Raw genomic sequence first — 18,911 nt, forward strand, 5'->3', positions numbered from 1 at the left:
GTTGTTGCAATCCCTTTTATCAACATATCATTTTCACCAACCATGAATAAGAATGGTCTCAACTTATTTCTCAAGTATGGTGCAAGGTTATTCAAAAATCCTTTTATTTCACCTTCATCATAAGTCTTGCAAATGGTCCTTAGAATAGACTTTTGAATTTCAAGGTCCTCTTATCTTGTAGGAGTCTTCTTATTTATAAGTCTCTCATAGACTTTCTATTTCACTACTCCTTCAATATCCTTCAAGCTTAGATTGTTTAATATGATATATCTAATAGTAGATATATCAATCTGATCCTTCTCAAAATTATTATACAAATCATAAAACTTGTTCATCTAAAAATAGTTTATCTCATTGGAAATCATTGTGTTGATCTTCTCAATGTTCAACTTCCAGGGTTGTCGAGCTTTGTCTACTACTTGCTTAGGTTTAGTCACCTTTTCTGCTTGCTTAGTTTTATGTTCTTCATTTTCTTCATCACTAGAGTCAATTGTCAACAATGTTTTTTTCCTCTTACAAGGTCCTATGGCCATTTTTATGACTCTCTTTGTCTTTATAGACACTGTTTCAACCAATCTCTCAAATTTTCTTTTTCTTCACTAGGCTGAGCATCAGACACTACTGCATATAGAATGCTCTATTTTGAAGATGTCTCAAGAACTAATATTAACAAAGGTTGTATGTTTAGTACACCTTGCTTCATTGTTTGTCTCATAGTCTTAGATTCACTCTCTATCATTCTAGCCTCTGATAGTGCCTTCTTCATGATTGATTCAACCTTCTTATGTGATGCCTTTTCTAAGGTTGCTTGATGAGCTTGCTGAGTGATCTCATCATACATGCCAAATCTATAATCTACTTTTTCTTTATCTAAATTTAGCAATAAATCAATATAACTAACTACAACATCATCATTCAATTCATGCTCAAGGGATCAAGAAATGTCTCCCAAGCTTCCACTGCTTGAATATATGTATGATCTATATCAACTAATATAAAAATTTCTTCCTTGAATCTATCCATAAATACAAGTGCAATTTTAAATCTTTGTTTCATCTCATTCTAAAATGTCTTTTCTTCAGGGTGCCTTTTGTATACCTCTAAGATCTTGTGCATAGTGCATCTATCACTACTCATTATATCTGCTACTAATAAGTAGGGAAATCTCTTAAGTACATGAAAGAATATGTGATTTATCAATTACTAGAATCCAAACACACCATTCTTTGTTCTATTGATCCTTTCTAGGTTTTCCAAGAGTTGCAATCTTAGAAAATCACTTAGATTTACTTCTTATTTCTCTACACATATCGTATATGTTGCATATATGAATCTTCCTGAGAGTTCATCTATCTTAGAACTTACAAAAACTAAATAAGCAATAATTCTACTAAGAAATCTCACATCATCTTGCTTAATGGTGTTGATCACCATAGCCTTACCATTGTACACTACCTTAATGTAAATTTCCACTTTCTTCTTAACCATCTTCTCACCTATAGGTACTATACCTTGTTTACTAAGACTAGTTATCTCATGAATAAGGTTGGCAGAAATATCAACTATATTATCTTACATCCATAACTTGTCATTACATATCCTACTCAATATAATTTGAGTCCATTCATATGTATCTAACTCATGGTAGAAGGGATACTTAAATAAGTTTAATTCCCTTAGATGTTCAAATTCGGGCTTCATTGTCATGTCATGGTTGAAAAATTGTTCCATATCTTTGTTCATGAATTCACTAGCAATCAACTCAAACTTGCAATTCTACATCTTCAAGGTAAACTATGTTGTTCAGAGTGATAGACAACACTGAGTTAGGGTTTCCTTCATTAGGTTTTCTGGAAACTATCTTTAACTTAGGTCTATCTTCATTCTCAACATTGTATACTACTGACATATCCATGATCTTTATCAAATAATATCTTTTACCAAACAAATTTATGGAAAAATGATAAAATGCCTGTTTCTAAAAATAGGATTTGCTTCGAAATTACTCTGACAAGTCACTTCTAAATGATCTTTTCTTTAGATGTGTTCACAATGAAGTGAAAATAAATTCTATACTCCATTTATTTATAAACTTGAGCTTGCATTAATTGTGCACTTCACAAATATGAAAAAGTTGTTACTTGCATTTTATAATTAGATAACTACTCAAACTCATCTATCTGATCTTCAAATGACACTTGAGGTTTACTATGTTGACATTAATTCAAGTTTTTTATTAGTGATAACACTTATTTAGATTATGTATGGCTACTGAGCTCATTGAATAGTCTATAGTGTTTGCCATGTAATTTAGTAGCCACTGAGCTTTATAGTTCCCACTAAACATCCCAATGGTTACCAAGCAAAATTAGGTAGTGTGAAGTCCAAAAATTTAACCCATGTAGTCCAATGGTTACCAAGATTCATAGTTCATATTGAGATAGAAGTTCATGTGAAGTGAAGTTGGTGTTAACCAAGCTATATGATGATCAATGTTTACTAACTGCAGTCATGGTAAACGAGTAATTCAATTTCTACCAAGTTACACAGTATCTACTAAGTCACCAGTGCAAACTGAGTTTGAGACTACTCTAAGATAATTAGTATGGACCAAGCTTCTACTTCTACTAAATGCATGATGATGCTAAGTAATGATAGTGGACGTCGTGTATCAGAACTTCACCAAGTTAGTCTTCAAAACTTGAGTGTCTTCATTTGAGTTGACTTTGTAATATTGGTGTTAACTTGTATATTGGCCAACTTTGTAATTTTGTAAATTGGATTGATATATATGTAATGTATTGTATCATATCAAAATAGATGAATGGATGTATGCATGAATCAAAAGTGAGAATGAAGAATATGTAGGAAGCATGTGAATGTGAATCAGCAACAAAGTGTATTGTAAGGCCATATCAACAAAGGAGTAGCAAAGTCATATTTATCACATAAAGGTGATTAGTACTTCAAAGAATCTTTATCAGTAAATTAGTTGTAAGTCAGAGATCTACTATTTCATTCTAATAGGTGAACTAGTCCAAATCCTCTAACAAGGTAGACTTAAAAATCTTTTGTCAAATCTCTTTACCGAGTGCATACTTCATTATATGTTTGTAAAACCTTTAACAAGGTGGACCTAGTGGTCCTAATTTCTCCTAATAGGGTAGATCATCAGAAGTGATCATTGTAAGCCTTAACAGGCCAACTTTATGTTACAGTATTGAATTTTTTTGGGTATCATCCCCACCCTAGTTTTACTTTCTATTTGGAAGGTTTTTGAGTCACCAAATTATTGTTTTCATGTGCCATGAATTTTTATGTTTTCAGTTTCTCATGCATATAGTTAGATATGATCTAATGAATTAAATTGTTGTTTGATTATTATAATTAAGATCTAAATTTGATAAAGTTTTTGAGGTTACTGATTCACCCCTCCCCTCTCAATAACCTAGCATAGTCTTGAATATTTCCAACAATTGGTATCATAGCATTTGTGATTCTCGGGATAAAGCTGGACGAATTGAGAAAAGATCAAGGACAATGGAGATATTCAGACTTGATAAGGCAATTGACAATGAAAAGCTAGATCTAGAAATGGTCATTGCACAACTCAAGAAAGCTAAGGAGAAACTTTCCCAATCCCTAAAAAGAAGGAAAAAACTTGTAAATCAAATGAATGATCATCACTACATTGAAGAAAAGATTGAAGACATTTTCCCTTCAAGTAGTTCAATTGAAGCAAATGATGCAATCAAATAACTCTGAGAGAAGAATGATTCCCTACAAGAAGAAATAAGAAATCTCAAAAGAGAACAAGAAATTCAGTCAATAAGGCTATGTGAAATCTTGGAACAAAGGAAGAAAATGAAAGAAGAAATCGATGGAAGAAACAATGAGATCCAGAACCAATCCCTTCAACATGAAAATCTTATAGATCAAATCTTTGATGCAAATGAAGATATCATGAGCCAAAGATAGATCAATGAAATATTAACAAATGATCTAAATTCAGAAAGACAAATCAATGAAAGAATAAGAAGTGAGTTGAGATCTAAAAAGAAAATTAGTGAAAGATTGAAAAATAACCTAAACATTGAAAAGCAAGTCAATGAGAGAATGATGAAATCCCAAGAAGACATGAATCAATTGAATCAAATGAATGTGTAGAATCTCTACTGACAAAAAGGTAAAGTAGGAATTGGATACAAAGAAGAAGGTGAATCCTCAAAACAAGGTGCTCAAAGGAATCAAAGACCTACTTGCAATCATTGTGGTAAGATAGGTCATACATCAAACAAATTTTGGAGTAATGGTAAAGTGAAATTCAATGGTAAATGTTACAATTTCAATCAACATGGTCACAAGGCTAATGAATATAAAGAGAAACCAAAATTTGAAGGTAAATGCCACAAATGCAAGAAACAAGGTCTCAAGGCATCAAACTATAGAACCAATTCATTCAATCCAATAGAGAAAATTGTGAAGGCAATATTTGGTTAAGACTATAACACCTAGTGCAAATTTCATTACTGTGGAGAGTATCATCACATCAGCATGAATAATGTTAAACATCACATAAGAAAGAGAGATACTGCCATAAGATGTTTCACTTGTATAGAACTAGCCAAGAATTGCATGAATATAGATAGAATTGAAGATTAAAAGAAAGAAAAAGAAAACAACATTAGAAAGAAAATGAGGCAGCAATGGATTCCTAAATCCATTGAGGAAGCTAGTCCAAGTAATGATGGTCATGTCACTCAAGAAGTGGGTGACTCCACCATTTCCAACTAATTTCTTAAGTAAGAATTGAAACTATGTTATCATGATCACATCTAAACAGTTCCAAAATTGGAAGGAAGCAAAGATCCAAATCAGTATTTAATATACAAAGGGATCATAGAAGATTAGTTATCACCAAGTTACTTTCTCTACTGAGTAAGGCTAGGTCATGGACTCTACTGAGCAAGGTTGGGAGTAACTAGTCACATATGTTTGGTTACCAAGTTATGAAGCATTCACTGAGTAATCTGAACAGATAGTGGATAGCCAATCATGCATAATGATATTATCATAGCTACCTTTGTATTGAGCATTAATGGTGAAATGTTATCAAAAGGTAGGAAGTTGAATTCATTTTTCACTAAAAAAATTTAAGTGTTGTTGCAATCAAGCAAATTGCAGAGTGATCAAGTAATTTCAAGCAGAATTTGCAGTAAAAAATTTCAAAGTTTTCCATAACCTACCAAGTAGTCATGGCAGAATCAAGTAGTAGCAGCAAGGCAAAGGGTTAGAAATGTTGGTCTGAGGAGTCAAATGGAAACCACCATATTTAAAATTTGTGCTAGTAGTTGCTAAAACCCTAGATCCAAATGGAGCGCAATTATGGATCCCTCCTAAGGTACTACTCATTAATGATATCCAAACTCATTTTAAATGTGCAATTCAAGAAATTGGAACCCTAGAGATGGATGATGCCCTAGGAGCATTGTGTGTGAATGGTGTTCTTAAAATTGAACATAAGTACTTGGAAGATAAGGGTTCAACCCTCATTCCCCACCTACCTCAAAGTTTCCAAATCAAATGGATCAGATACATCCTAAGCCGAGTTCACAATGGTCAATTATGGCTTGAGCAACTAGTTTTGATCACTAAGAAGATGATTTATCATGTGAAGACCAAGCTTGAAGATGATTGAGACTATTATTAACTTAAAATATACTGCATTGGTAGCATAATTTGTATACAGTACACATCTCAAGCTAGGGAAGCCTTTCAGAGTATTTTTAAATTTTTGATAGTCTAAAGCCAAAACTACTAAAACCCTAGGTTGGGTGGATTTAGAGAAGAAAACACTAACCAAGTGGGATGGTAGAGGTATGAAGATTAGTAGTGTAATAGATGCAGAACTAAAATTTGGCATACATGTGATAGCTCACAAGATCTATAGTTCTAGTCATCTAAATAGTGTGTCGTGTGAAGCAGTAGACTTGGCATTCAAGTTTGTGAAGAATAATCTATCATATGATCTTGTAGACTTTTTGTTGAAATAGTTTAATAAAAATATGGAAAGTATTAGGACATCCAAGAACAACCCTTGAAAATTTGATTTTTTTTTGACATGTCCATTTTTCTATGTTCAAAATTTTTTCCCTTTAAAAGATATAGTCATATAGAGAAAGGATCTACCAGTTTTGTATCAGATTAATGAGTATATTGCAAAAATGGGTGAGAATTTTGTAAGCATAATGGATAATTACTTTGATGTCTTCAAGGAGAAAATGAGTAATAGATTCAAGATTCCCAAAAAATTGGTTGAAGAATACAAATATGATGTTTGTTTCATGCTAGACAGTGACAAAGTCTACATTCAAGTAGTAAAACTAAGAGTTGTATGGGTAAAACCTCTTCCCTATGAGGTAAATATTAATGAAGAAAAACACATAATTGAAGCCTTGATAAAAAAAAACATGTTGGTCCAAAGGCACCACACTTTGGAACATATGATGACACCAAGGCAAGAATAAAGCTTGAAATCAAGCTTCCACAGGCAATTAACAAAGGCAAGAGGAGAATAGAAAAACTCAAAACAAACACACCTCTTATGTTGACTAAAGGTAATGGAGAATATGATGATGAAGTAGAGGATGAAGAAGAGTTAGAAAAGGAGGAAGAGCCAATGAAGAAGAAAGGCAAGGTGATCATCACCAAGCCACCCAAGCCATCCACTACAGTGTTTACTAGGAGATCTAGGAAGAAAGGTAGTGAATTTGTGTTTAGCAAGCCCTCTCCCACCTTCCAAGAAAAATTGAAACAATTGGAAGAAGGTTCAGGCATAACCAACTTCAAATCATTGAAGTATGAGATCAGGACAAAGGCTGAGAAGAAACAAATTGAAGAATTGGTGTTAACCAAGATGGAGAAATGGAAGTATTCCCCTGATTAGATAGCCTCTCAGATCTCTAATGATCTATTAGAGAAATTGAAGCCAAGATGGGACTCAGCTACATAGATAGCAAAAGATATCTATGAACAAACCTTGAGGTAGTTGTTACCGAGCATCACAGATGCTGAGGTAAAAGAGTCTATGAAGAAAAATGAAGACAAGATGACTCTAAGATTTAATACTCGTTTAATTTTGTTAAATGATATAGAGCATGTAGTCAAGAATTCTATAGTTATGTGGAACAATATTTATCACTTGCATAAATAAAGTGACTCTCCAATAGAAGTCAAAGATGATGATAGTGATGATGAGGAAGAAGGAACATACTTTGAGACAATACAATTTGACAATGAAGAAGTTTAAGAAGATAAAGAGGAAGAAGCTACCAAGGAAGAAAAAGAAGATGATGAGGAGATTGATCCTATGAAGATAGTAGTAGTAGTCATTTCCTCACTTCCTCATTCTCCAAGAAAATTAGTAGCTACATCAAGTTTGGAGACAGCTTTAGCAAGTTTGATTGTGACCATAGCAGATACATCAAATGTCCAATCACTCTTTTCTCCCTCATAGCTCAACACATCACTAATAGAAGTGCCTACCACTTCATCTACTGATCTATAACTTTCCTCATCTTCAGCTCCCCAGTCAGCATCATTAGCAGTGAATATAGCATGTTCTACAATTTTTTCTTCTTTAGTGGTAAGTACAGTTTTGAGTTCTACAAATTTGGATTCTATAGTTTTGTTTTCTACAGCTTTAGATACTTTTTAAAGTACTTTATTTTTGGATTTATTAAGCATACCAGATAGGTTTCCTTCTATCGGTACTATATCAATTTTCATAGCTAGTCCTACTATCTCTACTATTGTTTCCACTCTGAATTCTAAGGCATTAAGTACAAAGGCAGTTGAACCTAAGGCTCAACCAAGTGCAAGACTTTTGAGTGGAAAGGAGATGGAGGAGGACATTTACCTAGATGAAGAGATTGGAATTCCAAAATTGGATTTTGATAATGCCACTACAGATCAAATGCAAATAGCTAGTCAACTCCTTCAAAAAAAAGAAAAATAGAGGAAATTGAGAGAGGAAGAGATAGAGAATATAAAATCATAGAAAGTGCTATGAATATTTTGACTAAGGTGATAGATGTTGAAGTTGATACTTCTCAATACATTTTGTTTCAATTAGAAGAGGTAGTCTAGAAGTTTAATGAGGACTCAAGTGGTCAAAATAAATTGATTGAGAAAGTAGAGAAGAAATTTGATAACAAAGTGTTTGAGCACATTGCTCAACAAATTGCCATCCAACAAGAAGATCTTTCCTCAATTTTGACCAATCTTGAAAACTCTTGCACAAATGTAACATCAATTTTTGAAAAATTATGTAATGTTATCGAGTTCATAATAGAAATAAAGAGAAAAGTGACAAAAATTGATGAAGATCTAAAGGCTAGTGGACAGTAGTTGCAACTTGACCCTAGTTCAAGCTCTACACATCATATGAAAATCAGATTCTTGTCAGATATACAGGCAGATTTGTTGAGAGAAGAAGCAAGGATCTGGTCTTCACTAATAGATATTTAGAATATGATCCTTCCCATCAATAATGCGGAAGCACATTGTTTACTAAAAAATATTGATCCATGAAAACAACTTCTTAATTGTAGATCACATGATAGAACTCTCTGCAAAATTCTAAATTTCTCTACATACATGCAAAGTTTTTCAAGAAAATTGGGATAAGAATTTAGCACTCATACTTAAGGTACATTCTAAATTTCTTTGTTATACTGGTGTCTCTTTGTAAATAAGTTTTGAATAAATCTTTGGTATTATTGTCAAAAAGGGGGAGAAATAGTATGTATATATATGAGAAATAGTATGTGTATATATGAGAAATAGTATGTATATTGTATGGGGAAGAATCATACAAAGGAAAGGAAAGTATACTGTATATACTTACAAAGAAAATTTTTGAAAAATTCTCAAAAATAGTATACCATACCGAGTTAGTATCACACAGTGATGTATATAAGTTTTGGTTGATAAGTGTTTTTGTCACTAATGTCAAAGGGGGAGATTTTTGACATTAAGTCAAGTTTTTTATTAGTGACAACACTTAGTTAGATTATGTATGGTTGCTAAGCTCATTGAAAAATCTATAATATTTTCCATGTAATTCAATAGCCACCGAGCTTTACAGTTCCTACCGAACATCCCAATGGTTACCAAGCAAAATCAAGTAGTGTGAAGTCCAATAGTTCAACCCAAGTAGTTCAGAGGTTACCAAGATTTGTAATTCAAATTGAGCTAGCAGTTCATGTGAAGTGAAGTTAGTGTTAACTGAGCTATATGATGATCAGTGTTTACTGAGTGCAGTCATGGTAAATGAGTAATTCAATTTCTACCAAGTTACACAGCATCTACTGAGTCACCAATGTGGACCAAGTTTGAGATGACTCTGAGATGATTAGTATGGATTGAGCTTCTACTTTTATCGAATGCATGACAATGCCAAGTAATGACAGTGGACGTCATGTATCAGAACTTCACCAAGTCAGACTTCAAAACTTGAGTGTCTTCATTTGAGCTAACTTTGTAATATTGGTGTTAACTTGTATATTGGCCAACTTTGTAATTTTTTTAATTGGATTGAATGTGAATCAGCAGCAAAGTGTATTGTAAGGCCATATCAGAAAAAGAGCAGCAAATTCATATCTATCACATAAAGGTGATCAATACTTCAAAGAATCTCTATCAGCAAATTAGTTATAAGTTAGAGATCTATTGTTTCATTCTAATAGGTAAACCAATCCAAATCCTCTAACAAGGTAGACTTAATAGTATTTTGTCAAATCTCTTTATCAAGTGCATACTTCATTATATATTTGTAAAACCTCTAACAAGGTGGACCTAGCAGTCCTAATTGCTCCTAACAAGGAAAATCATTTGAAATGATCATTGTAAGCCTTAAGAGGCCAACTTTATGCTATAGTATTAAAGTTTTGTGGGTATCATCCCCACCCCAGTTTTCCTTTCTATTTGGAAGGTTTCTAGGTCACCAAATTATTGTGTACATGTGCCATGAATGTTTATGTTTTCAGTTTCTCATGCATATAGTTAGATCTGATCTAATGAATTAAATGGTTATTTGATTATTGCAATTAAAATCTAAATTTGAGAAAGTTTTTGAGGTTACTGATTCACCCCTCCCATCTCAGTGACCTAGCATAGTCTTGAATATTTCCAACATACTATAGCCTCCTTCCATCATGATAAACATCCTCAAGACTACACATCACAAAACTCTATACAAAAATATACTTTTCATCTTCTGCTATAGAATCAACCTTTACCACAATACCAGTAACTCTAAATTCCATCATAACTTCTTTAGATGAGCTCCAAATTACAAGAAAACTTAGGTACCATCTAATCATAATTGGATACAACTTTTTCCAACTTCACTACATCTAATTCAGCCTTTGAATGAAGTTCTCAAATTCTAATGTTGTGAACAAGCTTAATTCAACTTAACTAAATCAAACTCAACAACTAACTTTGATCTTCATATCTCATCATTATCTAACTTTTCTTTTGAGATATTTTTTCATTTCATAAATGCTTCATTAAGTTCTTCTCAAAGTTCACTCACAATATTCCTTTGTTCTTCATTGTCTCTGCTAGTTTTGGAGTTCCTTTCCTTGTTTCTTCTTTCATTCTTTTTGTTCCCAAAGTTTCTTCCATTGTTCCTTCTATCTCTGAAGTTTTTGTCCATTCTGTAGTACTTTGGTGTGTGTCTAAAGTTATTTCATAACTAATATATAGGTGCTCTACTTCTAGGATTCTAGTTATCATCAAGTGCATGATAATTCTGAGCTATGTATCCTAATTTTTTACACTTATAACACACGATATGTCTTTTGTCTTCATAAGATCTTCCTTCTCTCAATGTCCTTTCATTAGATCTTCTTCTATCTATAGGGTTAGTATTTCTAGACATTCTAATATTTCTTATATCATTAGCATACTTAGGTTTCCTACAATCAATTGCCTTATGATGCATACCATGACAATTATGACAATAAAAGTCCTTAACATGAATGAATGACTTATATTTGCCATCTCTTTTCATATGACCTATTTCATTACATAAAAAGAACTTACCTCTAAATTCATACCTAATTGTCTTAGGAGCTTCCACTTGCTTTGGTTCATCCAAGATTTCAACTTCCTTGTTTTTCTCAACTTCTTTAGGTTTCTCAAAAGATTGACTAGATTCAATCTTATTATGAGATTTATCTTTTTCTTTTAGATGTGATCTAATCTCAAGTTTCTATGTAGACATGTTAATTAGATAACCAAGACCAATCTTATCATAAGTAGGTCTCTATATAGACATAGAATCATCAACCTTTTCTCTGCTAGAATAAATTTTCTCAAGTTATTGTTTGCACTGTGTCAATTCACCTTTTGCAATAATATTGTACTTATGGAGTTCTTCATGATCTTCTTTTAATGTTTCAAACTCAAATGTTTTCTTTGCCAGACTAGCTCCCAAATCTGCATTTTCAGTCTTCAAATCAGATTTAACTTTGCTAGGATCATTTCTCAAAGTCAACTTGAAATTTGTAATCTTCAACTCATGCTTCAAGATCTTGTACTCTATTTTTCAACTTTGAATAGTCATCATCACTAGTTCTAGATTCAATAGATTCATGCTTGGATTTTAGATGATCAATCTTTTTCTTCAATTGACCAATGCATACTTTGGAGTCTTCATAAATGTCCTTTGGCTTATCTCTTTCTTTAGTAAGGAGATCAGTTTGTTCAAGAGCTTCCTCAAGATTCTTCATCAACTATTCCATATCAATAGGGATCTTACTTAAGCTGTTAAGCCTCTTCAAAAGTAACTATGCTCTAATAGCAATTGTTAGAAATAAGGATTACTAAGAAGGGGGGGGATGGGGGTGTGAATCAATAATCTACAAACTTTAGTCACCAATTGGATATTATTACTTACTTTAAACCATGCATAAAAAAGAAATAAATTATGTTGAATAGTAATAATAACAATTCACAAATATAACTCATAACACCATATTTCGTTAACTAGGAAAACCTTGGCCAAGGAAAAACCCCAGTGGGGATGACACCCACTAGATAATATATTGATATATAAGTTCCTTGTTAGAGGATGGACCCTACTAGGATTCAATGAGTAAATTTAGTATAAGAAATCCTTGTTAGGAGACTTTAATTCCCTGTTAGGAGATTCCAACCTATTAGGAGTTGTGGTACAGTAGATGCAAGATAAGCCCACTACCCAAACATGTACTTTCAATCACAAGAAGAGCTCACTGCTCAAACAAGTAATCAAACTAGATTTAAGTATGTTATCTTCTTTCTTGATTGATCTTTGACCTTCAACTCAATCTTAGATCACCAGATAGCTCATATAAAACTTCACATATATTGCTTTCACAAAATTTTGTTCACTTTGCAATCTTACAAGATAGAACTTCCAAGAACACTTACACACTTCTTATCACAAGAATTCCTTTGCATAAATACCATGCCTTTACAAAAATTACTAATAGGTTGGATAAGACCACAATTCACTTTTTCAAGTTAGATTAAACATCTAGGATATCATCCCTAATTGGACAAGTAATTGTTTTGTAAACAAAATAATTCTTTCCTTCAATTCTGCCATCCTACTTCATCAAAAAATGAATATCTCTAATCTATATAGTCCATACAAACTTCTAAGGTTATACACATCATTACCAACATGTATACTATCTCCATGTAACTTCACTAGTCATAATATGATGTCTACAACATGTTATAAACAAAACAATACAGCGCTATAAAAAAAATTCTATACTTAGACAGTTTTCTAATTACCAAACACTAAGTATCTTTATTTTCAAGGTTTCTTATGAATATCTACATCATGTGTTGCCATAAATGACAAAAATTACACTGTTAGCCAATTTTCAACAATATCACACTCACTTTCTTTAATCCAATGAAGGGTCAAGATTTCTAATTCACCCAAAGGGTGAAGAGCATACTCTCCTACTAAAAATCCCCCTACTTATGAGTTTTATGTGCCTAATGAAAATAAATAGCTAATATAATGTTGCACTTCAAAATGAAATAAGACACAAAAACTTGTTTGTTTGTTTTATTTGGGCAGCCATGCAAACATGTTAGTAGCCCTTTTATCATTGACAAGCATTCTTTTGTTTTGTTTTGGCAAGAAAGTGTGCAAACACTACAAAACAACAAGGTTAGCGCATCAAAACTAAGTAAGATATGTAACAAAAAGTGGTTATTTTCCTCAAAAATCCAAGTTGTTTCCCAATCAAGTGTATGAAAATAAAGTGCAAGCTAATCACAAATGCTCTCTTTTACTTTTTGTTTTGACCTAGTCAACAAGATATGATTTCTTTGGTATTATTTCAACTCCAAAATAGAAATGAAAAGAAGATAACCCTACTAAAAACTAAAGAGATTTCAAAAAATGTAATAAATTTAGCAATAGCTCTTAATGTGTGCCTTATGGACCCATTTTCTCAAAATCATCCAATTTTTTTCAAATTTAGTTATTGAAACCTAATATAATATCTAAATTTAAAACACAAAGAACCAAACCCTTATAGAATTAAGAGACCTTCCAAAAAACGTAAAGTTTTCTGAAAATTTTGCTAATTTGCAACTAGAAACAATTTATTATAAAAAATAAAGAAAAAATTATAACTGACGCAAATCAACTCTAAAAACTATAAAAATTGGACTGAGACATCTCGAATGCATCCCCAATGTACAAAAATAAATTTAGATTTGAACTCATAGTAGTTTGAAAGATATGATCAAATCTTTCAAAAATTTAGGGTTTGGCCTTCAAACCAATCTGCATAAGGGTTACCCTTAAAACCAAAGTTATAACTCTACAAAACTACTTAATTAGATCCAATTAGTGGTTGTCAGAAACTAGAAATGAGCATGCAACTAAAATGCAAGCAAAAAAATGGAGCTGGAAACTTGATTCTAGCACCAAAAATATGTGCTAAAAAATGTATCACACTTCTATAAACCATTATACTCAAGAATACCCAAGAAAAAGGGCATCTCAAGAGGAGACTTATACATCTCTATCTATGATGTGTAGAGGTGCAAGTAGTGAAATAGTGGCTCTCAAATGAATCAAGCTATGTGACCTTGAAAGGTCCACCATAGAATGAGAGATTTGAAAAGTAGAGCCAATGAGTGTCAATATCCAAGAGTCATCAAATGGGTATTCACTAGGGGAAAAAAATCAAGAGTTACAAAACCACTATTTAGACTAGGTGAGCTAATCTACATCATAAAAGAAAAGCTAAACTAAGGATTCCAAGATGCAAGAATGAGAAACCAAATATGAGATGCAAATGTAAGAGCTCTCCAAGTCCTTCAAATATTCAAAAGTCACCAAGAAAACTTGCAACATAATATTAGCATGAGATTCTAGGATTAGAGAATGAGGATATATCCCTCCATTTAAAGATAAATAGACAGTAGGGATTAAGAGGCAAAAGATGCATCATCAAGGGACGAGAATGCATCTTGAGTGATCCATGTGGACAAGAATCTCCACCAATCATAATCAATAGTTGACTTTTGAGAGGGAAAGAAATTTTTAGAGAAGAATTAAAGTTGTTTCAAATTAAAAGATTCCTCTCACATAGAAATTTTTGCATTCATGTGTAGACAAAAATGCCTTTACTTTTATTTTTTAAATATGAATAATGCTTTATGTGTTCACACTTAGGATAATTGGGAAGTGGGACTTTTTATTTAATTAAAAGGGAGAAAGTTCTTTTAATTAAATAAAAGACTTAGGATAAAGTGGTCAAACCATTAGTTATAATCAAATAAATAGAAAAGTGATGATTTTATCAAAGCTGAGTGATGGATAAATTATGCAAAAATGCTAGGAAGGGGGATCATAGTCTAGATGACCATTTTCTAGAGATTACACCTAGGTGTCATAGGACTCCTAAAGAAATATGTTTTCATGAACTGTGTCAAAAGGAGTCACACGTTATCCCATGACCTCTTTCAACCCATTCAAACAACTGAATTAGGTCCCTAGGGCTCCTCAGACTCCTAGAGACGCATGTTGTCATTAAATGTGTTAAAAGGGGCCCCTTTTGACCCATAAAAACAAATGAAATAAGTCCCTAGGGGTTTTGAGACCCCTAGGGACATATGTTGTCATGAAATGCATCAAAAGCGATCATAAGTTATCCTATAACCCCTTTTGATGCATTTCATGACAATATATGTCCCTAGGAATAAATTTTTTCATGAAATGTGTCAAAAGAGGTAACAAGTGTAATCACCTAAAAATGGTCATCTAGATTATTAGCCCCATTCTCAACATTTTGGCCAATTTAATTAATCATTTACCTAGACCAAATGGCTAATAATCAATTAATTTGATTATAATATATAGTTTGACTATGCTACCCTAAATTCATTATTTGATTAAAAGAACATGTCCCCTTTTAATTAAACAAAAGACCCCATTCTTCTAACCCACTTAAAGTGTACACATAAAGTCCTTTTTCTAATTTTCAAATTAAAAGAAAAGGCTTTGTGACTTTTGTCTTATATGACAAGTCAACTTATATTCTACTAGTTGGCTTGTGTGCATACATGGATCACTCCTCTTTTTGAATCCCACGATTGATCATTCACCATATTTATCTTGATCTCTACCATCCGTATGACTTTAAAAGGGAGAGAACTTCCCCCCTCAAAGGATCCATCCTCATTTGAATATTGTTATGCTGCAAGTTTTCTAATAGGTTTCCTTGGAGCTTTGTGGAGAACTTCTCATTCCTTGTCTCATACTCTCATCACCATTGCATACTAGTTTAGAAGAATCTTGCATGGTAGTTTAGTTCTTTTTGCAATAATCTAAGATCACATAGCATAACTAGTTTGGATTGTAATACTTTCATTCTTGTTAACATAGCTGCATTTTATATATTTATTCTAGCTTAGTCTCCATTTGCATTACATTTTTGAGAGTTCACATTATAGACACTTTCATTCTTACTCTTGTCTCAAAGAACCTCATGTTGCATGGTTTACTAGCAAGAAGTGTATCTCTAAGGCTTGGTTGAGAGCCTTCATACTTGAATCATACCTTCTTGCACTCTATGGATAGGGAGCTCTAAGCTAGCATCCAAGCATTCTAAACTCATGGAATCATTTGGATAGAAGGGTTTAGAGTGTGACACCTTTTGAGTGTACATTTTTCAGTACCCATCGTGGGGCTTGAATCAAGTTTCTAGCTCCATTTGCTTTCATTTCTCATTTCTAGTTTTTTATAGCAGCATATTGGATCTAATCAAGTCATTTTTTAGAGTTCTCACTTTCGTTTTAAGGCTAACCCATATGTAGATTGGTTTGAAGGCCAAAACCCTAGGTTTTTGAAGATTTAACCATATCTCCCAAACCACTTGGAGTTTGGTTCTAAAATTGTTTTTATTAATTGACTATGTGTCTGAAATGTCTCACTCTGATTTTTAGATCATTTTAACTTGATTTGCATTAGTTATGAATTGTTCTTTATTTTTCATAAAAAGAAACTTTTGGTCACAAATCAGTGAATTTTTTGGAAAAACTTACATTTTCATAAAAAAATTTGAATTCTACAGTAGGTATTTTCTTTGTGTTTTAAATTTTGAGGTCATATTAAGGATCAAAAACTTGATTTGATAAGTCTGGTCTATTTTGACAAAATGGGTCCCTCGAGCACAAATGAAGAGATTTTTTTGAATTTCTTACAATTTTGGTAATCTCTCTAGTTTTTATTAGGGGTCTCTTCTTTTCATTTCTATTTTTGGATCCAAAATCATTGGGAAAAAAGTCCAATCTTGTTGACTAGGTCAAAAACAAAGAGTAAAAACGACAACATTTGTGATTAGCTTGCACTTTCTTTGCATACACTTGGTTGGAAGATAACTTTGATCTTTGAGGAAACTAACCATTTTTTGTTGTAGGTCTTACTTGGTTGTTATTCCCTAACTTTGGTTTCTTTTTAGGGAGTTTCTCATTTCATTGCTAAAAAGAACGCATGTCAAAGCTTCAAATGCACAAGGGCTACTAACACTTGTTTGCAGGGGCTGCCCAAAACATAAAAACCAAATTTTCTTGTATTTATTTTATTACAAGTGTGGAACTCTACTAGTTTCTTTCATTTCATAGGCACATTAAACTTGTGATTGAGGTTCTTTGGTGATAGGAGAGTATGCTCTTCACCCTTGTAGTGAATTAGAAATCTTGACTCGCCTTTGGATTTTGACAACAAGAGGATTAATTGTAGCTTCTTGGCATTTTTGGGGGAAGCAATCAAGATAGGAGAGTATACTTTTCACCCTTGTGGTGAATCATAAATCTTGTTCCTATTAATAATTTTGTTCCTATCAAAGCTACTCATGAGTCTATTGATGGATTTGACCATGTTTCTCACTCTAAAGATGTTGATATCTCTTTCCACTATCCATTTGCATCTCCTAAGTCTATCCTTAGTCCTCATCCATCAAAGATAAATCCTTCAAACCTTCCATCGATATTGGGACCTTATGTTCCTTCATCTCCTACATTTTTCACTTCTAGCTCTCCCATCATACCTCAAGATCAAAAAAGACACTCATCCTTGATGACTTTTCACCCATCAATCCATCTAAACCAGTCATATCAGCCTTATTCATCCACAAATCCCAAGAACTTTAGAAGTGAGAGTAAAAATAAGAATCCATGGAAAAATAAAGATCACTATGTCCAATCTAAATGACATATGAATGCTAAGAAGGAAAATGTGCAAAAGAGACTGCAAAGGTCCACTATTAAGAGATAAATCAAAGAAAATATGGGTTCCTAAATCCATCATTGAAGAAATGCACTCTCAAGCATCCAAAGAACAAGAAAATTATAAAGCTATATGGATTCCCAAGTCTCTTTTGAAAGACTTGAATATTAAAAATACTTCAAAATTGACATTCAAGCTCCCACTCCATTTTCTAATAAACATTTTCCCCAAAAGCTTCCAAATGGTTCCATTCCATCTTCTTCTCAAATTCTCCAACTACCCCATACATCTAAACCTCAAGCTATTTCATCCATGATTCCTCCATCATTCTAACACCCTTCAAGGTGTGTGTTAATGTCAATCTTGTCCAATATTTCAGCTACCCTGATGAAATCCTCTAAAGCTTACACTTACTTGTCAGAAATAGATAATACTGAGAGAGAGGGTGAATCAATATTTTCAATCTTTTTACCCACAACCAAATATTATTAATTACTTCTCCATATGCATAAGAAAATAAACCAACAATGCTAAAAAATAGAAACAACTATACATAGAGAGATCTCATAACACTATATTCTATTAACTAGGGAAACCCTAGCCAAGGGAAAACCTCAGTGGGGATGAAACCCACTAGATGATTCACTATATAAAAGAATCTAGTTAAGGATATTGACACTGTTAGGAGTCTATGAAGATTGTATAGTGTCTCAAGTCCCTATTAGGAGGCTAAGCCTTGTTAGAAGCCTTAACCCTATTAGGGGTTGCTTTAACCCTGTTAGGAGTTGGTAAATCATATACAAATGTGTGCAAGAAGAGCCCATTGCCTCAACATGAAACTATATAATAAATTCTTCAAGAGAATAGGTATACATACAATACTGGATCACTTCTTGTACTTTGCAAATCTTTTGATTGTTAGTTCTTCATACAAAGAGTGACTGCAAACATATCATATCTCGCATAACATTTCTTCGCATCACATATCATAATATTGCATTAACATTCACTTGTCTCTCTTAACTTTGCATTTGATGTTCTTTACTTTTTATCAAAAATATTAATAATTTCTTCCTCAGGTGGCTCACATATC

The sequence above is a fragment of the Cupressus sempervirens genome, chromosome 5 (genome assembly GCF_028749045.1).
Source record: "Cupressus sempervirens isolate cs-2001-9-10 chromosome 5, ASM2874904v1, whole genome shotgun sequence".
Classification (NCBI taxonomy): Eukaryota; Viridiplantae; Streptophyta; class Pinopsida; order Cupressales; family Cupressaceae; genus Cupressus; species Cupressus sempervirens.